Source organism: Ovis aries, chromosome 3 (genome assembly GCF_016772045.2).
Source record: "Ovis aries strain OAR_USU_Benz2616 breed Rambouillet chromosome 3, ARS-UI_Ramb_v3.0, whole genome shotgun sequence".
Lineage (NCBI taxonomy): Eukaryota > Metazoa > Chordata > Mammalia > Artiodactyla > Bovidae > Ovis > Ovis aries.
This window is the reverse complement of record NC_056056.1, coordinates 42,733,960-42,756,972: the sequence shown is the minus strand read 5'-3', so window position 1 is coordinate 42,756,972 and position 23,013 is coordinate 42,733,960. Positions and strand designations below refer to the sequence as shown.

The following is a 23,013-nucleotide window of genomic DNA, read 5'->3' as shown; positions in this document are numbered from 1 at the left end:
CCAAGAAAAAGAAATGCAAAATGGCTGTCTGAGGAGGCCTTACAAATAGCTGAGAAGAGAAGAGAAGCAAAAGGCAAAGGAGAAAAGAAAAGATATACCCATTTCAATGCAGAGTTCCAAAGAATAGCAAGGAGAGAAAAGAAAGCCTTCCTCAGCAATCGGTGCAAAGAAATAGAGGAAAACAACAGAATGGGAAAGACTAGAGATCTCTTCAAGAAAGTTAGAGATACCAAGGGAACATTTCATGCAAAGATGGGCTCAATAAAGGACAGAAATGATATGGACCTAACAGAAGAGAAGATATTAAGAAGAGGTGACAAGAATACACAGAAGAACTATACACAAAAACATCTTCATGACCCAGATAATCACGATGGTGTGATCACTCACCTAGAGCCAGACATCCTAGAGTGTGAAGTCAAGCAGGCCTTAGGAAGCATCACTATGAACAAAGCTAGTGGAGGTGATGGAATTCCAGTGGAGCTGTTTCAAATCCTAAGAGATGCTGTGAAAGTGCTGCACTCAGTATGCCAGCAAATTCGGAAAACTCAGCAGTGGCCACAGGACTGGAAAAGGTCAGATTTCATTCCAATCCCAAAGAAAGGCAATGTCAAAGAATGCTCAAACTACCGCACAATTGCACTCATCTCACACACTAGTAAAGTAATGCTCAAAATTCTCCAAGCCAGGCTTCAACAGTATGTGAACCACGAATTTCCAGATGTTCTAGCTAGATCTGGAAAAGGCTGAGGAACCAGAGATCAAATTGCCAACATCTGTTGGATCATAGAAAAAGCAAGAGACTTTCAGAAAAACATCTACTTCTCCTTTATTGACTATGCCAAAGCCTTTGACTGTGTGGATCACAAAAAACTTTGGAAAATTCTTCAAGAGATGAGAATACCAGACCACCTGACCCGCCGTTTGAGAAATCTGTATGCAGGTCAGAAAGCAACAGTTAGACTAAGTTAGCAACAGTTAGACTAAGCAACAGTTTAGGCCTTGTAAATTGCATAGAGTAACTTGGGCTTGAGATGGGCCAAGTGGGAGAGGAGGTTTCCAAACTCCATACCACCAGATGGGTGTCTGGAACAGAAGGTTCCTCCTGCTTTCCAGGGGAAAACATCATTCTGATTCTGTGTGCTTCAAACCCATGTTAGCAAGCAGATGCCATATTTACTAGAAAAGCCTTGGTTGGACACCTGGACAGCTCCCCTTGTTAATTCTTCTTTGCTGTGGGGTTATTATTCACTCCTGTGTACTTTGGCAGGCCCTGAGCGTGGGAATTAGACACTTAAAATGCTCTCATTCCATCTGAAAACCCCTTTTGTGGCCACCACCTCACCATAGAACCTCCTCCATCAGGATTTTTGTGTGGGGTGGGTCATGCTTTTATAGGGTGGTGTCTTTCAGGGCAAGTCTATTAGGCTTGTAGGATGTTTTAATTGGGGCAGTGTAATTGCAGGGTGCCACAAGGGCCCTGGCAAGGGATACTTTATAAATCAGATTATTATGCTTAGCTGTGCTAATGGGCATTTATATGCCCTAAATCCTTCATACAGCAATGGGATAATAGCCCTTAAGGCCATAGTTACTATTTTGGGTTGGGCCCACTTGTAAAACAGGATCTTTTTATTGTGAAGCTGTTTTCAGTTAGAGGAGTACATAAAACCCTTTAAAAGACAGAATTTCAATTTTGTGGTTGCTGTCTTATATAGTTTAAATGGTAGAGCCACTATATTTGTGTGTGTGTAAAAATATATGTATATAAATATTTTAAATATATTTAAAATATTAAATATTTAAATATACATATATTTTAAAAAACTTGGAACCAAAAAGTTAAAATTGTACTCCTGAAGCAAAACTTCTTAATAATGGAGAACTACAAAATCTTAGTGGAATTTGGCCAAATGTACATCCTTTCCCCTGATTAGTAATAAGTTTGAATTCTGGGGAGAAAGATTCTTTTCGGTTTTGTGATGTGTCTCAGAGGTTCTAATCTCCCTGGAAGACCTTGGCCTAGTGACGGGCAGCGGTGTGCAGGGCGCAGACTCTATGGGTTACACTGGGGAATTGAACACTCTGGCATGTCATAACAAGGTTTTTCACATCTAAGGCAGACAGAATGCCTGGCTAGCCCAACAGGAGGTCTTGGGCCTCCTGGAACCCTGTCTACCCCATTTGGTGGTTCATAGTAAGCAAATGGAATGGATGGTGGGTGGCTGCCACACTAGACATGCTGTGTAGATGTGGTTGGGATAGGAAAAGACTGAAAACTGCACGACACGGAGAATGGGTTATTTCCTGAATAGAGAGGACCCAGGGTGTTGGGACGGAGAAGGCAATGGCACCCCACTCCAGTACTCTTGCCTGGCAAATCCCATGGATGGAGGACTGAGCGACTTCACTTTCACTTTTCACTTTCATGCATTGGAGAAGGAAATGGCAACCCACTCCAGTGTTCTTGCCTGGAGAATCCCAGGGATGGGGGAGCCTGGTGGGCTGCCATCTATGGGGTCGCACAGAGTTGGACACGACTGAAGCGACTTAGCAGCAGCAGCAGCAGGGTGTTGGGAAGGTCCCCCACTGATAGCCTCTGCCACTGATTCCCTTTATTGATATTGAGAGGTCTGCTTCACCTTTCAAGAGCACACACGTGCATACACTCACTCTATTTTGAGGGAGGAGATTGGGAATGAAGCTCCTCTGAGGATGGAAACTTTGTCTTTGGTCCCTGAGGACTGAAGAACCAGAGAATGGGAAAAATTCCTTCTGGTCTTACTGTGTGCTTACAAAACTACATTTAGTGACTGTCTTTCTCTGTTCTCCCTGGCTGCCGGTCCTCTTTCTGGTGTCGAATTTGTGAGTCTGAAGGACCAGCCAGGCATGTGGTTTCCACAGCCCTGTTTCAGCCTCCCCTTCCCTGCAGATATCCCGATAGCCCTGTTCCTACATTCGTTCCCAGTATTTCTCCTGTATGTGACCCCAGGCCTCTTATTTGTTCCTTTCCCTTCTTGTAGGTCTGCATCAGGCTCCCTCTTCACTGAAGCTTTCTCTCACCACTGGTATAATTAATGTTGCAGACATTAATCTGGGGTTTATACTTCCTCACCAGTTATTTATAAAGCAAAGAGGCAGTGTATGTGGTGGTTAAGAGTTTGTCTTCTGGAGTCAGACAAGGCTGATCTGAATTCAATTTCTGTCCCCTGCTGGATGTGTAACCCTGAATATGACAATTCACCCTTCTGAGCTTCTGTTTCTTATGGAAGACTCGAATCATTAATCATGAGGATTAAACATGATTCAAAGCTCTTCAAAGTTTTTATCATGGTTGCCGTAGATAGTAAGCACTCCAGAAGTGTTAACTGCTATTTTTGTATTGTTGTTGTTGTTATTATTATTTCAATAGAAACATCATGTCCTGACTTCATTTGTGAGGTCTTTGAGAGCTTCCTTGTATCCACCTGAGCACCTGGACCTGTGCCTACAGGTGATGATTCAGGGGGTGTGGAGGACGGCACAGGCTTCATGTTCTCCCAGTGCTGACCCTTTCGTTTCTAGAACAAGATAGTTGGTAGCTCAGAGGTCCTGCTGAGCTTCTTGGCAAATAAACAATAGCATGTTCTTTTTAAAAATAAGACTTTAATTAATTAATTTATTTTTGGCTGCTCTTGGTTGCCCTGTGGGCTTTTCTCTAGTTGCGGCCAGTGGGGGCTACTCTCTGCTTGTAGTGCGGGTGTTTCTCACTGTGGTGGCTTCTCCTGTTGGAGATCACGGGCTCTAGAGCACACAGTCTCCAGTAGTTGTGGCTCCCAGTCTATAAAGCCCAGGCTCACTAGCTGCGGCCCACAGGCTTAGCGGCTCTGCAGCATGTGGGACCCTCCTCGGCCAGGGGGTGAACCTGTGCCTCCTGAATTGGCAGGTGGATTCTTTACTACTGAGTCACCAGGGAAGCCTGGCATATGCTTTGGGAAGCAAATAAGGTGACTTTTCATTGACCTACAGTTTCCTCTGTGTGTGTGTGTGATGTGTGGGGAGGAGGTGAGTGTGGCAGAGAGATGAGCACTTGAAGAGGTGGGGTGAACAATGGGAAGCTGGTTTCCGCTTTGCCCTGTAACTTGCTGTTTTGGGAGGCCACGTGGTTTAAGGGAAGGAGGATGATGTTAGCGTCAGAAGGCCAGGGTTCGGGTGCCCAGTCTGTCACTTGCCAGCTATGTGAGATTGGGAAATTCAGTCTTTGGGGCTGAAGTCTCCACACTCGTCACGTTGTGATAGTGCAATTCTCAGGGCTGTGGGGGAATCCAGCGAGGGGGTCCTTTTTTAACTGCTGTGTGAGAAGTGACACAAATATCAGCTGTAGAAACTGGACGTGTCCTGATTGCACGTAGCTTGGTGTAGCTCGGCGATTCCTTTTTCTCTGCCTTCCTCCTGTGCGCTTCTCTGCCTCTTCAGTGGTCCTCTCTCTTCTCCCTTTTCCATCGCTGGAGTAATCCTTAGCCTGGAGGAAGCAGCAGAGGGAACAGAGCTCCAGCTCTGGCTGGGACCTTTGCACTGCCCACTTGGAGCATTTCTCTCGCAGCTTTCAGACTGCTTGGTGCTCAAGATGTTCCGAATCTGTGCTCAGAGTTCTTTCTCCCCTCAGGTGCATTCCTCAGTGTTACTCTTATCTCCCAGCTAGAGCATGTATTTATTTCCAGGGAAAGATTATGGTTTGTATGGCTTTGTATTAATACAGAGGTGGGCATGTGGTCGGGAGTGAGTCATTGTTTCCTCAGTGGTACTCTTCCTGGGGATGGATGAGAAAAATGCGGCAAATATCCCTGTAGCCTGTGGATCAATAGCCCCTGGAGGGCATGCTTGAATGATGGTCCAAAGGGACATGGCTCAGGCTCCTGACTTCTCTTTTTGCCTCAAAGATCATAGACTTGAGAGGTGGTCTCCAGGATGGAGAGGTGGGCGAGGTCTGGAGATGATTCGATAGGCAAACCACTGTTTTTCTCTTTAGAAAGTAGAAACCATCCTATTACTATTTAATAATTAATGAAGGTATGAGTCTATGTAGATTAATCAGGAAAAAAGATTTAATGGAAAATACAGATCTTTTCAAGAGAAACAGCTTTAGAGAGATATAAAATAGAACTAAGTTGTGAACAACTTTATCCTACTAAATTTGGAAACTCTATATGAAATGTGAACATTTAGAGAACACTATTAAATGCCTGTGTTGGTAAAAGAAGACACAGAAAACTTGAATAAATAAGTAAACACCAAAAAATTGAGATAGCAATCAAAGACCTCCTCGCCAAAAAGGCACCTGACTCAGACAGTTTTACAATTCACTTCTAGCAACCTCAAAATAGAAAGGAGAATATAACAAAAGCTGTCCCACTCATTAAAAAAAGTATTTATTTATTTATTTGGCAGCATCAGGTCTCAGCTGCGGCACGTGGGGTCTTCGATTGTGGTGTAAGGGCTTCTCTCTAGCTCTGATGTATGGGCTTAGTTGCTCTGCAGCATGTGGGGTCTTGTCGGGGATTGAAACCACTTCCCTTGAATTGGAAGGTGGTTTCTTACCCACTGGGCCACCAGGGAGTCCCTGTCCCACTCACTTTTGTGTTAAAAATAATTTTTATTCTAAAATTGGATAATGACAATATAAAAAAAGAAAATTACTGACCTCTTTTGTTTATGATCACAGATATAAAAATCCTAGATGAAATATTGTAGTAGCTTATCAACTGTTAGTAGTTAAAAACATATTGTCATTTAGGAGGTTTATTCAGAAATGAAAGAATAATTCAACATGGTAACATAATTCAACACATTAATAGACTTTAGTCTTAAAGGAGAAAAAAAATCACAAAATTTTGGTAGATACAGAAAGGCGCTTAATAAAGCTCGATACCTACCTGTAATGAAAAACTTAAAACACAACTTACACTTACTGGAGAAAGGTGCATTCCATTTAAGATTGAGAGGAGGCAAGGATCTCCATTATCATTCACTAGTGTTAGCACAGTATTGGACTTCCTAGCCAAGACTAGGAATGAAAAAAAAAAGAAATCAGATGAGTGAATTAGAGGGGAAGGAACGAAACTGCCATTATTTGCATAATGTGATTGATACATAGCAAAAGCAACAGATTCAACTAAATTAAGCAAATTGTCAGATACAAGATCAGTTTATGAATATGAGTAGAGGTACTCAACTACAGCAAAAAGATTTAAAAAACATAGTAAAAATAATATTCATGGCACAAACCAAAATTATGAAATATTTAGGGATTAATAAAAATATATGACTTCTATAGAATATATACTAAAATGCTTAAAAGCTATAAAATTAGCCACAAGAAATGATCAGAGTAAACGCATTTTAGTGGCATGACAATATAACATTATGTTTATCCTCCCCAAATTATATTATAAAGTCAAGGCAATCCCAAGAAAATTCCAGAAGGATTATTTTTAGGAGTTTGATAGTTGTATTTAAAAACTAATATGGAAAAATAAAAGTTCATGAATAACTCACAATCTAATTCACACCTCTTTCTTTATCCATAGTCTTGGCTAGGAAGTCCAGTTTTGTGCTAACACTAGTAAATGATCATGGAGATCCTTATCTTGTCTCTTCATCAACAAAAGGAGATGAAGAGAAGAAAGTTATCTTATTAGGTATGGACACATCACTAGCCTTAATGTGGGAAAAAAACCCCCAGAGAAATAGAGCAGTGTGAGAGTAGAGAGCTCATCGACAGACTGTGTATAAAGGAACTTTAGAAATGATAAAGATGAGCTGCTGATAAAGTTGGATCCCGTGGCCAATTCTATTCCCAAAGATGACTGCAATGCTCTCTCCCGTCTACATGCGCTTTTTCACAATGTGACTTTGACACTTTTCCCATTGAAATGTGGCTTTTATGTTTCCTCCCCTTGATTCTGGGCAGGTTTTGACTATAGCAGAAGTAATTCTAAATGATTTCTGAAGATAGGAGATATAAAGTGATACCGGTGATATAAACTGCCGTTACTTTTTCCCCCTTGGAACTCAGCCACCATGTGTGAAGAAGCTCAGTCTGTGACAATCAAGGTGCTGGTGGGAAGGATATGGCCCACGGCCCTCAGCCTTGGCTGGACTCCCAGTTGACAGCCAGCCATACGAACTTGCCAGCTGTCAGCGAGCCATCCTGAAAGTGCATCCTTCGGCCCCAGGTGAGTCATCCCAGTTGCCACTCCATGGCGCAAAGATGAACCATCCCTGCTGATCCCTACCTACAATACAAATGTGTGAGCAAAATAAATGTTAGTTTTAGTTGTAAGCCACTACATTTTGGAGTGTTTTCTTATATACATTTTAAACAGCTCCCTGGCTCACACCATATACAGTTACTGATGTTACATCATTAAAGGTTAAACAATACAGTTTGTAAAACATTACATAGGAGAACATCTTTAGAACATAGGAATGGGAAAATATTTCTTAAGCAAAACCTCAATTATACAAACTGTATTTGGAAAATTGATAAATTTAATTAAATAGAAATTAGAACCCTAACCCAAAGCAATAATGTTTTGTGAACTGAGGACTCTAACCAAAACATTATTAAAAACCTTCAGTCTTAAAACACATAAACACCTCCCCACTAAATACTCCATGCACTAAGTTAATGCTTATCCTGGGAGATGTTTCCTTGTGTTACTGCTCTTATTCTGCTTGGAAACTCTTTCCTCCTATAAGGAGTCTCAGTATCTTTGGGTCAGAAGAGCTCTTTCCTTCAGTAGCATCTCCTCATTGAGTGAGATACAAGAGAAGCAAGATACACTACCTATCTTTAGGCCAATTCATATAGATGGAGAGAAAACATACTCAAGAAACAATTAGATAATGGCCCAAGACAGTGTGTAATTAAGTGTTAAGATGCATGGAGCAGGCCTGCAACCAGCAAAGGCAGAGGTGCTGCTGGGAAAGAATGGGATGTCTGCTAAAGATGAAAATAGTTATAGATATATGGCATTTTATTGACTTCAGAAGAATTTAAGCGGAGTCACAGGACTTTCCTGGACCCTGAGCTTACTGCACATTGCCAGGAGCAGTGGATTTCCAGCTGTGCTGCCAGGGGTCACAGAGGTTGCCCTGATCAGCCTCTGGTGCAGGAGGCCAGCAGGAGAGAGGGGCTCTGAGTTTACCATTCAGCTTCAACCAGATTTGCTTTCCATGAATCCAGGGCTTTGAATGAAGACACTGCCTGAAGACAACTTTTCTGTACTGAAGAGTTTGAAACGAGAGGCCTACAGAATGAAATTCAGTGCCTCAGTGAGTGTGAGGGAACCTAACTTCCTGATCTGGCTCTCACTGACCTTATGGGATGTCATGGGCCTCCTCTGATCCCAGAAACTGCAATTTTCCTGAAGACCTCCTTGCTCTTATGTCTCTGTGTGCCGAGTGAATTCCTTGTATTGTTCAAGTAGTCTTTCCTTTCTGGACACCTTTCTCATCAATCACCTTCCCCTAACCAGAGCATATACCTTCCTTTAAGCACTCACCATACATGGTGCTATGATTGTCTTTGTATCAGGCTATGAGCATCCCTTCCTAAAGGTTGAATGCTAACTTCTCCATCTTTGCAGCTTCAGCATCCAGAAAGGTACCTGGCACATAGTAAGTGATAAGTGAACACCTGCGGAGGGAATGTGTGATTGACACACTTGTGTCTCTTACATTTTTAAAGACTTAAAAATACTAGGAAGATTGTGTGACAGAGGCTGTATGTGGCTTGTAAAGCCTAAAGTATTTACTATCTGACCCTTTATTAAAAAACTTGCTGCCTCCCTGGGACCCTATGAGAAGATACTGTGCAAATGTCGTGGGATAGAGGCTGTGCAGAGCTGACTGTACTGGTTAACATTACTAGTTGGTCCTTGGCTAACATAATTGCTCTTATTATGTGCCAGGCACTGTTCTAAGCACTCTCTCTAATTAACTCATTTAATTCCCCTCTACCCCCTATGAGGTAGGTACTATTATAAGCTCCATTTTACAGGTGAGGAAACTGAGGCACAGGAAGTTTGACTTGGCCAAGGTTCCTCAGTGACTTCCCTTTAGACAGAGAATTAGCAGAGTACGGTGGTTAAGAAGAACGTCCTTGTGCCCTCCAGCCTGGTTTGATTCTCGTCAGCACGACTTTCCTGAGTCTCTAGGTATAAGGAACTCAAATGTTATAGAGAGGAAAAGATAAACGCTCCTTCTTATTAAAACTGTGATGCTGCAAAAGTCACACTGACAAATACCTTGTGTTACTGTAATGGAACAGAGAATATGAGTCACTAGATTTGGAGAAAAGCAGTCAGATTGGGAGGAGAATGGTACTGCCCAGGGACTTGTGCCTGTGGGGGGCAGTCAGCATACTGAGGGTGGTATATAAGTGAAGGGCGATTGCAGTAAAGGGCGGGGGTGATAGGGTTAAGAGGTAGAGTTGGTGCATGTGTGTGCATGCACACACGTGCATATGTGTGACATGGAGAGGGAGAACGTGGAAGAGAGAAAGAATGTGTGTGTGTGTTTGTGTTCAGCCTGTACTGTAACTGTAAAACTGTAAGATGGCTAAGGAGGGTTGATTGGGAAGATTTCTGGGTGAAACACCAGCATAAAACTTTATAAGAAAATCCCACACTGATACTGTTTTTCAAGACTTCTGGAGTCATCTTTGTGTTTTCTTTGAATATATCTTTATGCTGAGACTGGATCACGTGGGGGCTAGGATTTACGTGGGTTTTGTTATCTATCAACTGAACTCAGTAACTAAGACTAGCCTCCCCACCTATGATTTCATGTCAGTATAAAGTGCCTTTTAGCCCAGGATATTGGCAGGAATGTCTAAAAATCATTCTAGAAACAGGCCAGTTGAGAGCAAATGACAAGAGTTACCTCTAGAACTGCTGCCAGATGTGAAAGGTGCTGGGGATATATTTCAGTCTGGAGTCGCAGACATCCAGTGGTGGAACCAGCTCCAACCACCTGGTAAGAACCAACCGTGCATAGATATTCCCAGTTCTGCACTTCAGCAGCATCCCAGTGGTAGCTTGAAATTGGCTGTGATGGAGGAATTCATATCATGGAAATTAACAAATGCTACAAGTCAGTTTTTTTTTTCTCACTCAAGCTGGTTGTTAAATATCTACTGGCATACCACTGCAGGCATCAGGTTTCTCCCTCTTCTCAGTTCCAGAATTTCTTTTATTACTTAAAGAGTGCAAGGATCATGGTAACACGGGTGGAACCTTGAGGAGAAAGAGCATTTCAGTGGGGAAATTTTGTTTTTAATGAATAGGCTGAATAGTAGTTCTCAGTTTTGAGGGGCTTTTTCAAGGGTCTTAATGCTAATTAATCTAATTTTGACATCAAACATTCTAGTCAAATGGTGGATGTAAAATAATTGGGCTTCTATGTTTAAATGGTCTGTGTGTGTGTGCACGTGTGTGTGTGTGTGTGAATGTTTTTGTGGTGGGAAAAACTTGAGCCGGAGAGAGCTGGCATGTGGTGGGGTACTTATAGAAAAAAAGAAATATATTTTGGCCTAGTATTTCTCTATATTTCATTCAGATTTATTTTTTTGGTTTTTTGGAGGATCTTTTTTTATTGTACGTTGACTTACTATCTTTCCACCAATATCTTTCAGGGAGAGAAGTGCATTTTTTAAAGTATGTTTAATGCAAGTCACAACCAGAGAGGATAAAAAATTACTAAGTTGTTGTCCATGCATGGTTGAGTATTATGTCTTTGGTTTTTCAACAATAGCTAATTTTCAATAAAGAGATTATCCTGTAAAACTGAAATAGCTCTGGAAAGGAGTCAAAGTTTCTCAGTTACATGGTAGAAGTTTACTATTATCACTGGTTAGCTCTAATTAACACAAGAATGAGATTTGGATGACATCGCAGGGGGGTGTAAGTGCCTTTGTTGTGTGACTCTTCCTGTTTGTGGAAGAACCAACTCTTGCGGGAAACATAGACTCTGCAGCTATTGGAATATAATTATGTGCGTTTTATTTGTTTTTACAGAACAGATGCAAGACAAAGAACATAGTATGAGATATTGGAATGTAATTTCGAAACATATGTTTCCAAAATTATGGAAACATTCTGGATGATAAATAAATCCTTTCAGCCTCAGAGGGTACAGGCTTGTAAGTCTGAGGGGGAGTGGGGTGTCAGGCGGGGAGGAACACGGTTTAAGTAACAGGCTAAAGAGTACACAACATCAAAGCTATTAAAGCATAAACCCCCAGATTTAAAAACGTGAGAGGCAGAAGATTATGTAGCGGCTTTATAGAGCCCATTTCAAATGAAGGATAGAACAAAAGAATGTGTGATTGAAGCTCTTGAAGAGATTTATTTCAAGAGAGAGGCAAACATTTTGCTCTGATACCAATTAACCAGGAAAAAGCACCACGTCATAAATGCCAATATTAAAAATGTAAATCCCACACCCGAGGGTGTATTGAAGACAGGTCACAATGCTTTGAAGATGAAATGCATAAAGAGATAACAGGAAGAGAGTCATTCAACCACCCAGACTACCTGCTTAGTTCTGTGTTTTGTCTGCGGATGAGATTTTTCAATGAGGTAAAAGGTGCTTGTTTGGGATAGTTTGGCCACTTGACCTGTTATAATGTGGGGTTCCCATATCATCCAAGAGACTTTATTATGGCAACTCCAGAAGTCCCTCTTCATCACACTTTTTCATCTGTACTACCCTGGAGATGCCCCAGAGATATCTGTTATACTGAATAGCATAGTTCACATAGTAGATGTGTAGAAGTATTTACAAAATACAGAGTGAAAACCATCAAATGATATGTGTAGCACTTTTATGCCTTTTAAAGCATATTCACCTCCATTAACTTAGTTATTCCTCATCATAATTCTGTACAGAAGGAAAAGTTCATAGAGTCTTTTCCTTTGGAGTTTGGGGTGAATTTAGGATGATTAGGCCAGCTCTTTCATAAAGGAAAAGAGGGCCAGGGAGGCTGAGAGATACTTATACTCATTAACCTACTCAAGAAACTGAACAAAAAGAGAGCTGACCTTCTCAGTCACCAACAGCACTGTGTGTTGCATTGTGGGTTTCTCTCATTGATAATAAGGCACCCCAGTCTTCTGGGAATGAAAATACACTAAAAAGTCCAATAAAAAGTGTTATCTGGAATAGAGATGTCTGTTGCTACAAAAATATTCAACTCATCACTACTGAACTAAGATAATAAATCTCTTTACCTTTTGTATTTTGGTGCATTGAAACGCTATCTTTTATGATCATAGGTGTTGCTTCATTATTTAAAGCATACTTGTTATTGCAGGAAAGACAAGCTCTCACTTGATTTATAATGGAACGATTATGCTTTGAGTTAAATGAAAGTTCAAAGGAAAATGAATTCTAAATAAGAATAATTGAAGAGATTCAAGGTTCATTTGAGTTTATATTCATCAAGGCGATTGTCTCCAGAAATCCTCTTATTTAAAGCAACAGGACAGATCGTAACTTACAAACTTTGCCTTTATGACATCACTTTATTCTATATATCATAATCAGAAATGTTAAGCCTCAGCAGTAATTTATACAAAACGTATTGTTACAGAGTTATAAATGTCATTAAGTGGTAGACTTATGCCTCAATGTCATGCAAGTTGAACTCTGGATTTAAAAAAATTACCCATAATGCAAGTATTCTATAAAAATATTCTTAGTCCTTTCTCCTCCAGAGCAGTTTCATATTAAAAGTTCAGTTTCATTTTACACCTGTACTCTGCTCTGGGAAGTGCAACCTTTATTTCTCCTTCATGTTTTTAAAGTCACCTTCTTAATTCTTGTAGAACATAACTCAAACAACTGAAAATGTTAGGAATGAATTTACAGTCCCTCTGGCTACTCTCTGTCTGGGATGGAAAGGAGAGTGAAGCTGGAGATAACTTTTCCTGCCATCAAGGGACACGTAGAGGGAAGAGGTGATGAATTGTAATGTGCCAACTACTTTTGATTATTCAGGGACTTTTGATGGAATCTGTGGATTGTTCAGGTCTCCGGTTTTCTATTTTGGCTCAGTTCACTGCTCAGGGGCACCTCCGGTGGCCAGGGACAACTGTCCACCTACATATGGTAGGCCTCTGAAGAGAAGGTGGCAAAGGAATGACCCCCTTCTGAGCCTTACTCCTTGTCAGACACAGGGTAGAATTTTCACAAATATATTTCCATTAAATATTCACTTTAAACTTACAAGGAAGGTACTATCATCCCATTTTATAGATGATAAAGGCTCAGGATAGTTCATTCATTTCTCAAATCCTTATTGAAGTTATGCTATGTTCTAGTCCTGGGGAAAAGGTGGTAAATGGAAGAGATGAGCTCTCTGCCCACTTTGAGCTTAGAATGCAGTATGGGAAAAGTTAGACAAATCACCTCACACATAAATGATAAAATTACAAATAGTGATGCATGTGATAAATAAAAATTATTAGGGATTAAGAAGTTTATTTAAGGGAGATCTGATCCGATTTGTGGGGCCAGAATGGTTGTCCCTGAGGGTGTAATGTTTGAGCTGACAATTAAAGGATGGCATAAAAGTCATCAAAGTCTGCACAGCTACCCCGTGGCAGAGCCGGGATTCAAACTCATGTCTGCCTGACACCAGATTTTATCCATGTCACAGTACTTCATGTAGTTGAGAATGTGCACTGAAACCAGCCCTTTGACTCCAGGCACAAGTCATGCTCCAACAGCTTCTACTTCCGCAGACTGTGTGTGGGGGAGTTGGTGATGGCAGATTGGAGGTACTCATGGGTCCTTATGGCTTCTCAGCAAGCTATACCCACAACACAAAGCAGCCCTCCTCTCTGCATTCTCTCCCTTTTCTTCCTGGTTCCATCTAGATTGAACTTGGGCACTGGTGGCAGGGGCGACCCTCTGGCATTGTTCCTGGTTGGGGAGAGGCCAATTTCCAACACTTGGGAGGGGTTTGATGAATGACCCATTCAAGCCAGAATTCAGAAACATTGCCCGGGGCCTCTCAAGCTTCCCAGAGTCTGTCTCCTAGTCTTAACTTTCATTGTTCAACCCTACTTTCCAGATCAAAAGCTGGGGATTGGCCACCTGCCTGAAGAACTCCCTGACCCACTGAGGAACTGTGGTGGGGATCCTGGGAGCAGCTAGGGGAGGGTGGTTGGAGTCCAACCAAACATTTCTCACTCATGTTTCCACCCACTTTGTGTCTGGCGGGGTGAGCTGCCCTGTGGGACATGGTTGCCACCCAGAGCCGACCTTCCAGCCAGGGACAGGGGTGGGAGCAGCTGATGACGGAGGAAAGAAGTCGGGGAAATGGAACATTTTCCTGGGTCTTCTGATAATTTTTTTCTTCTCCTCCAGATTATAGAAAAGGCTGTAATTCCTTGAAGAAATTGAGGCACTAGATAACTTTTCAAAGATGTTCCTCCAAAACACAAAGACAAAAAGGCCTAGGGAAACAAAGTCTTTTTTATTTTAAATTTTTTAATTTTCTAAATTTCCACTACTGGTGATTTATTCTTTGGGGTTAAGCAGCATTGCCTTTTTGGTTCAGTGCTTTTGTTAAAAAGCATAGTCTGGGGTGAAGGGAAGTTTTCAGTCCTGGACACCTTAATGTGAATGAGTTGATCATTTCCCTTTTCTGAGATTGGTGGAATGGCAGCTGGAGGGCCGTGGGTATCTGGAGAATAGGTTGCTAAAGTGGGGGACGTAGGCAGCAGCTTATTTCGCTGGTCCTCTGTTCTCTTGTCTTTAGCAAAAAGCAGCAGTTATGATCACTAGGGGGCAGAAGCAGGCCAGCAACTGGTCTCTAGTCCTTGTTACCAATTCTGAAAACCCAAGTTGGCAAATATGCATTATTAGTGCTCTTTTTTTCCCTAGGAATCTGGAGTTGCTGCAAGCTGGTATAGATGTGTGAGTTAGGCCACTGTAGTGCAATGAAACAACTCCTCAGGAAATAAAAAGCCCCGTGTAGGTAAAGCAAATACCCAGCAGATTCCATCAATGAACTTGGGTATTGTTCTCCCATTGCTTTTATTCTGAAAATTTCTCAGAGCTAAAATTCAAATGAGAACATTTGAAGTCAAACTGGTTTGTTAAATCCATACTGGTACCCTTGATTTCACAAAAGGATGAAAATTTACATAAAGATATATATTTTTTTCTTATGGAGGACACACTCTCTGGAGGAACAGTGAAAAAGAATCTCCCTTGCAGTCAAACATATATTGTACTGTTACGGATGGCTCTGTTCTTACTGAATAAATCTTGCTTAGCAACCTACCTCCAGAGTAAATAATAAATCACTGCTGAAAGCTCCAGGCATTTAGCTCTGTCTGGGCAGTAAAACTTTGCAATGGTCTTGACAGCATTTTGTAAAATCATAATTGCTTAGGGAAAGTGATTCTGGATGTCTTAAAATGTTCAGAATTAAAGAGTAGCTGTTCCTTTGAGGAAAATTATCCTAATACCATGTGTGTGTGTTATCCTTTATAAGAAGTCTAGATTATAATCTACAGACCCTCTTCATTTCTACTAAGGATGTGATGCAAGAATGTGACTAGAGACTCAGTCACACGCATCACACTCAGGTTTTATAGGAAACTTTGTGACAGTTAGGGCAAAGATGCTCAGTTGTCTATGCACAGTACACCGTATTCAGCCTGTACTGTACCCCTAAAACTCAAATGTTGAATTCCTAGCCCCCATACCTCAGAAGGAGGAGTAGGGGTCTTTCAGTGAGGTCATTAGGATGGGCCCTAATCCAGTATGACTGGTGTCCTTGTAACAAGAGGAAACATAGAGATGGATACACACAGAGGGAAGGTCACATGAAGACACAGACAGGAGTCTATGAGCCAAGCAGGGAGGCCTCTGAGACCAGCTCTGCAGATACCTTGATCTCAAACTTTTGGCTCCTAGAACTGGGGGAGAAAATAAATTACTGTCATTTGAGCAGGCTAGTCTGTGACCCTTTGTTTTGGCATCCCTAGCTATCTAACTCTACGTATATATGTATTATATATATATATATATAAAAATTGTTTTCAAAAGTCAATGTATTAAAAGGATATCTTTACATATTTAAAATATAGCTCATGATCTGGATTTGCTGCTGCTAAGTCACTTCAGTCGTGTCCAACTCTGTGCGACCCCATAGACCCCACCAGGCTCCACCGTCCCTGGGATTCTCCAGGCAAGAACACTGGAGTGGGTTGCCATTTCCTTCTCCAATGCATGAAAGTGAAAAGTGAAAGTCAAGTCATTGAGTCGTGTCCAACTCTCAGCGACCCCATGGACTGCAGCCTACCAGGCTCCTCTGTCCATGGGATTTTCCAGGCAAGAGTACTGGAGTGGGGTGCCATTGCCTTCTTCGCCTAGCGAGGCTAGGCGCTTTCTTAACTACCAATCCAAGTTTCGGACCTAAGCCACTGTACACAGTAACAGTATAGATCCAAGTCCCTTGAAAGCCTAAGATCCGATAGATTAGGTTAGTACTTCTAATTCTCAAGGAGTTATGAAATGGTCAAAGAGACGGAAAAGTTTGACTGAGAAAGGAGAGTTTGGTCCGCATGCTTTGCCCATTTCTGATCGGTTCCCAAAGGAGACATTGGGTGCCTCTTGGCATTGGCAGGTCGGTATAAACCCCCGATAGGTTTCTGCCATAAGTCGTATGAGATCACTGTGGAACCGCAGAGCAGGGCTCCTTACTTGCTTCACGCAGGGCATGTCATTCATTCACACAAGCACACTGTAGAGTTAGTAAAGCACAGCAGAAAACGTGTTCGCTAAGAGAACAAAGAACTAGAGCTCCAAGCATCCTTACCTTGTCCAGAAGGATCCTGGACAAGCCCCCAAGATGAAAGATTGTTGTTGAATCACGACGCCGGGATTATTGGCCCCCAGAGGAGAAGAATTCAATCTGGGGCCAGAGACGAGGCTTGATCGCTCAGAGCTTTTGTGTAATAAAGTTTTATTAAAGTATAAAGGAGACAGAGAAAGCTTCTGACATAGGCATCAGAAGGGGGCAGAAAGAGTACCTGGGTTTAACAGTTTTAATATCAGTAATTTTAAAGTAGAATTGTTTAAAATGAAATGAAATATTTATGGAAACTCCTACTATTGAGCTAATCCCCCCTCTGTAAGTTGCCGTTAAATCAATGCACTGTGTTTGTGCCTGGATACTCTGTAAGCATCTGGCCATTCCAGTTTCTCAACCTTGGCAAGCAGGAAGGTACCTTTGGATATTGCTCTTTTCTATCTTTCCCCCGAATTGTCACAGGACATTTAACCCCAGGTTTTGCAGTGTAAGTGAAGTCTCTGTCTTATTTTATCCAGTAAAACAACAGTGCATTGTTCCCAGGCTCACCTCTGGGATGGGATATGGATGAGAATCATCTCAACTGCCTCCCCACTTCTGGCATCACTCTGAGAAGTGCCAAGAATGTATAATCAAAACCCCAGAGGGGAGAGATGAGCTAAGCAGTTCAAAATAGTTAGACGATAGAATTGAGGTAGTTTTTCAAGACGGATAATGGGCTTGAGTTTTTAATCTCTCTTTGTTTACTCATCTCAATCACCAGGTGTGTTGAAAGCTCATTGGAGGAGAATTTGGACCAGCAGTCAGGAGGCTGGGGTCTAGCCTACCCCAGGGATCTCTCCCTACTTTCTTCTAGCACTAACATTCTCGATAGTAACTAAGTGTTTGAGGCCATGGGGCAGGTGCTGCATCTAAAACGGCCCTTGGCAAAATGGACAGGTTCAACGTTCCTTCTCTGGCCCAGTGGCCTGGTAGCGTCTCCTTTCCAAGGCTATGTTGCATCCATGAGACTCACTCATTTCACCCGTAGGTACTAATAGATAAGTTCTACTAATAGATCAGTTCTCTGGTGTTACCTTCTTTTCCATCTTTCTCTCTAGCAAAACTAGTTCTCTAGAGAGTACCAAGCACATGTCATTTACAACTTAGTCCAAGTTTAATAGGTTACATTCAAAATCACATTCCTTAACAGCTGTAGGACTATCTCCTTCGAGCAGGTTCAGTCATCTGGGAGGGTGGAGAGCCATCTTTGAGGGTCAGGAGTGTCTTATGAATCTGTCAGGTAGGTAATTCCCTTCTTTGCTGGGGAGAGAAGGCCAGGTGTGAATAAAAGAACCATGTTAAATGACTGCTGTGAGTTTGTAATGAACAGGAAACATCTGTGACCAGGATTAAAAGCCCAGGTCTGGTTGACCTCTTCCGTTTTCATCCTCTTGCTGCTGCTAAGTCACTTCAGTCGTATCCGATGCTGTGTGATCCCATAGATGGCAGCCCACCAGGCTCCCCCATCCCTGGGATTCTCCAGGCAAGAACACTGGAGTGGGTTGCCATTTCCTTCTGCAATGCATGAAAGTGAAAATTGAGAGTGAAGTCGCTCAGTCGTGTCCGACCCTCAGCGACCCCATGGACTGCAGCCTTCCAGGCTCCTCCATCCATGGGATTCTCCAGGCAAGAGTACTGGAGTGGGGTGCCATTGCTTTCTCTGCTTCATCCTCTTAGGTGGATGCATATTTAGTATGTATTTTCTTACTCTGGCAACTCAGTGCCACACACCAGTTATCCGAGCCATGAAGCAGCCCAAGTCCAATGGGCAGCAAGGCAGGACAGGACTTGACCCGCTTCCCGATGATTCCTGCTTTCTTGCCTCTGTCTGATGCAATCTGGGCAACAGAGCACGGCACACCACAGGAGGAGGTCAGTAAGATATTTTTTCGGATGAATGAATGGATGAATGAATGGCTGTGTCTTACGAGCTCTTGGGGAGACCCCACTGTGGGTCTCTCAGTGTATTTTCCTGCTGCCTGCTGTGGTTAGGTGTGCTTCTATGCTGCATACCACACCCGTGACACTATGTAGCATGTGGTGCTATGTAGTGAATGCTACATATTCACATAAAGCAAGCACATACTACATATGCTATGTCCATAAGACATGTGAGAGGGAAAATGAAAGTTGCTCAGTTGTGTCTGACTCTTTGTGACCCCATGGACTGTAGCCCACCAGGCTTCTCTGTCCATGGGATTCTCCAGGCAAGAATACTGGAGTGGGTTGCCATTCCCTTCTCCAGGGGATCTTCCTGACCCAGGAAACAAACCGGGGTCTCCAGCATTGCAGGCAGATTCTTTATCATCTGAGCCACCAGGGATGCCTCCAAACAGGAGTTAGATGCCATGAAGTAGGTGGCAATGCCTTAACCAAAGGCATTTTGTCAGGCCAGAGAGCTTCTTCCATCCTAGTCAAGGGGAATGCTAATCTTTTCTCCTTTCATACAACACATAGAAGACATACACCCTAAATTAAAACTTAAAAAGGCTGAGAAAAAACCTAAGTACAAGCCGAAGTTGTTCGAGTATTTGTTTCTAGACCCCAGTGGGTGTAAATGCACATTTTGTGGTGGGAGGGGCTGAGCCCCACTTCAGGATCTCTTGCTTAGTGCAATATTTTTATGTCTGACATTGACCGGAATCTATATTCCATCCACTGGATGAAGGAAAGCCAGAATTCAATTAGATGAATGTTCACTGAAGGCCTGTCTTGTCCTGGATAGTCTGCTAAATGCTAAGGGGTTAGTGACTCTGTGCCTGGGATTATTCTAAGCAGACCTGATTTAAAATACTCATTTTCATTTTCCCATAAGTATACTCACCCTGGCTGGTTGCATGCCCAGAGTTTCAGTATAGAACGCATGTAAGAATTAAAGATTTTAAAATTTAAAAAATAAAAAACTAAAAAAAAAAATATTGTGACAATTGCTACGGAATAACCAAAGGATGGAGAAGACTGCTCCTGTTCCTCAGGTCTTATTTTGGGTTATGTTGTGTTAGCAGTGGCCACAGTAAAAAAACAAAACAAAAACAAACAAACGAAAACAACAACAGGGCCATCAAGGAGGAGCATAGGGAAGCTCTAGATATCTTGGTGATGTGGTGATGTCTGTTTCTGAACCCAAAAGGAGGATGCACAGATTTCCCTTGATTATTCTTATTTAATCCATAAAACAGTAGTCATGTATGGATGTGACAGTTGGACTGTAAAGAAAGCTGAGCACTGAAGAATTGATGCTTTTGAACTGTGGTGTTGGAAAAGACTCTTGAGAGTCCCTTGGACTGTAAGGAGATCCAACCAGTCCATCCTAAAGGAGATCAGTCCTGGGTGTTCACTGGAAGGACTGATGTTGAAGCTGAAACTCCAATACTTTGGCCACCTCATGTGAAGAGCTGACTCATTTGAAAAGACCCTGATGCTGGGCAAGACTGAGGGTGGGAGAAGAAGGGGATGACAGAGGATGAGATGGTTGGATAGCATCACCAACTCAATGGAGATGAGTTTGAGTAAACTCAGGGAGGTCTGGTGTGCTGCAGTCCATGGGGTCACAAAGAGTCGGACATGACTGAGTGACTACACAGAACTGAACTGAACAGGTACAGGGACACTTCTGAAAGATGAGCAATTTTATTAAAAGCACAAGAAAATAAAAGAGGGCATTAAAGTTACACAGCCCTCTGGGATTGAGCACAAATAGAATGAAGCCGGCTGTATGTTACTCAGACTGATGGGGCTGAAACAGTCAGGGGAAGCTTTGCCAATGTGTATGGATGTGAGACTTGGACCATAAAGAAGGTTGAACGAGAATTGATGCTTTTGAACTTTGGTGCTGGAGAAGATTCTTTAGAGTCCCTTAGACAGCAAGGAGTTCAAACCAGTCAATCCTAAAAGAAATCAACCCTGAATATTCATTGGAAGGACTGATGCTGAAGTTGAAGCTCCAATACTTTGGCCACCTGATGCAAAGAGCTGGCTCATTGGACAAGACCCTGATGCTGGGAAAGATTGAGGGCAGGAAGAGAAGGGTATGAAAGAGGATGAGAAGGTTGGATGGCATTACTGACTCAATAAGACTTCCCTGGTGTCTCAGATGGTAAAGCGTCTGCCTACAATGTGGGAGACCCAGGTTTGATCCCTGGGTGGGCAAGACCCTTTGGAGAAGGAAATGGCAACCCCCCAGTACTCTTGCCTGGAAAATCCCATGGACGGAGGAGCCTGGTAGGCTACAGTCCATGGGGTCACAAAGAGTCGGATAGGACTGAGCAACTTCACTTCACTTCACTGCCTCAATGAACATGAGTGTGCACAGACTCTGAAAGATGGTGAGGGACAGGGAAACTTGGAGCACTGTAGTCCACGGGGCTGCAAAGACTTGGACATGACTTAAGAGACCGAACAGCAGCAACTGCGGGGCCTGGAAGCACAGTGGCATGTGCTTCCCGGTAGAGAGGAGCCTCTGGAACTCTCCAGGGGAGGTGAACAGTGAGAGCTAAGAATGTCAGTGAGGCTGAGCTGGAAGGTCTGAACATCAGCCTGGCAGGTCATGGGAGGGCAGCAGATGGGTGTTCATTCTGAGTCGTGGGGTAACTAGTGGAGATATGGGTGAAAGTAGTTGTGGCAGGTTTTGCAAGCCAGACAGAAGAGTTTCAAAATCAGTTTGAGGGCACTGGAGAGCCATTGACCAAAGTGAATTTGGAGAAGGTTAATTTGAAGCTATGGAGAAATGCTATCTGTTGTTGTTATCTTCTGACACCTCCTGATTCATTCTATCTCTGTTTGTGATGCAGAAACAACCTCCTTATTGGCTCCCTCCCTCTCATCTTAACTCTTGCTAGTCCACTTCCTGTACTTTTGGCTAAGAGATCTTCTGAAAATGCCACTGACCACAGCTCTTCCCAGCTCAAACATGTTTAAATGGTCCCCACCATCTTTTCCATAAAGACCAAATGCCCCTATGCCTTTTCCCTTGTCTTGCTCTCCAGGTTTTTCTTCCACTTCCCACAAGCAAAACTGAAGGCCTTGTACTTCCCTGAGCCCTCCACCCCTCCTGATGTTTATCTGAGCCATGAGATCCGCCCCCAGCCCATCCCCAACTTCCTCTTACCCTGGCTGACTTTGGCTCATGCTTCAGACTTGGCTCAGCCTTCAGAGCTCTCTTGAACGTCACGGCTCAGAGTGTGGTCTGTGCACCAGAGTCATTCTCAGTATCTCCTGGATCTTGTTAGGGATGTAGAGTCTCAGGCCCCACCTCAGACCCACTGAGTCAGACCTGCATTTAACAAGGACTCTAGGAAGATTGTGTGCGTAGTGACGTTCAGAAGCACAGCTCTGGGCATTCTGGTCCACTCCCTTCACCACCCCCAACTGTAGGAGAATCAGGCTCCCATGCACTCCTGGAAGCCCTCCTAAGGGGACATTGATGTCTTTTTATTTTCTTGTGTTTCCTTCCTTGATTTTGACCTCTCTGAGGACCAGGATGACACCTTATTCATTTTTGGTGGCTGACTCAGGGACTAGTCTACTGCCAGCACACAATAGGTGTTCAATAAATGCTTGTTCCATGAGTGAACCATCAGCAGCAGCCTCATATCACGAACAATGATCCACTGTTACTCTCACACCACTGGTGACCAGCATAAGGGAGACCCCATACAGGATGCTTTGTTGAGACCTGTTGACACCTTAGTTTCAAGCATCTATTTACCCTAAATGAGCTGTGAGGCCAGCCAGGGCCCTGGTACCTGCCAGAGCCCAGAGCCCAGTGCTCGTGGTGCTGACATGTAAATTCAAGAGACTCTCCTATTAGCAGGACTGCTTTTAAACAGCTGCCCCTTGGGGAAGAACGAGCTGTTCATGAAAAACAGACTTGTCAATTAAACAACATTCTCCTTCTGATCAAAGATCCACCTTGAAGACTTTTAATTTGGCCTTAAAGTGAGGATTGAGGGACTAAGTGACATGGGGCACCACTTTTGACCGCTTACCCTTAGTGGGGAGCCCTCATCAGGACTCTTGGCTCTGTGCACAGAATGGGGAGGTCACCCTAGCTCTAGAACTGGCTTTTCTCTCTATCTTGGAGACGGACATGGGTG

The 23,013-nt window shown here is 42.9% G+C and overlaps 1 long non-coding RNA gene and 1 other non-coding gene across 2 annotated transcripts in view; one reads left to right on the top strand and one right to left on the bottom strand.

Moving 5' to 3' along the window:
* LOC121819028 (uncharacterized) overlaps positions 1-23,013 on the top strand; it is a 108,084-nt gene that overhangs the window by 31,056 nt on the left and 54,015 nt on the right. Inside the window, exon 3 of the long non-coding RNA XR_009600146.1 lies at positions 7,055-7,214. This is a non-coding gene — a long non-coding RNA (uncharacterized LOC121819028). The remainder of the gene's footprint in view (positions 1-7,054; positions 7,215-23,013) is intronic.
* Positions 19,249-19,371, bottom strand: LOC114114275 (U6atac minor spliceosomal RNA). The gene has a single exon (XR_003589103.1). It is a non-coding gene; the product is annotated as a U6atac minor spliceosomal RNA (small nuclear RNA).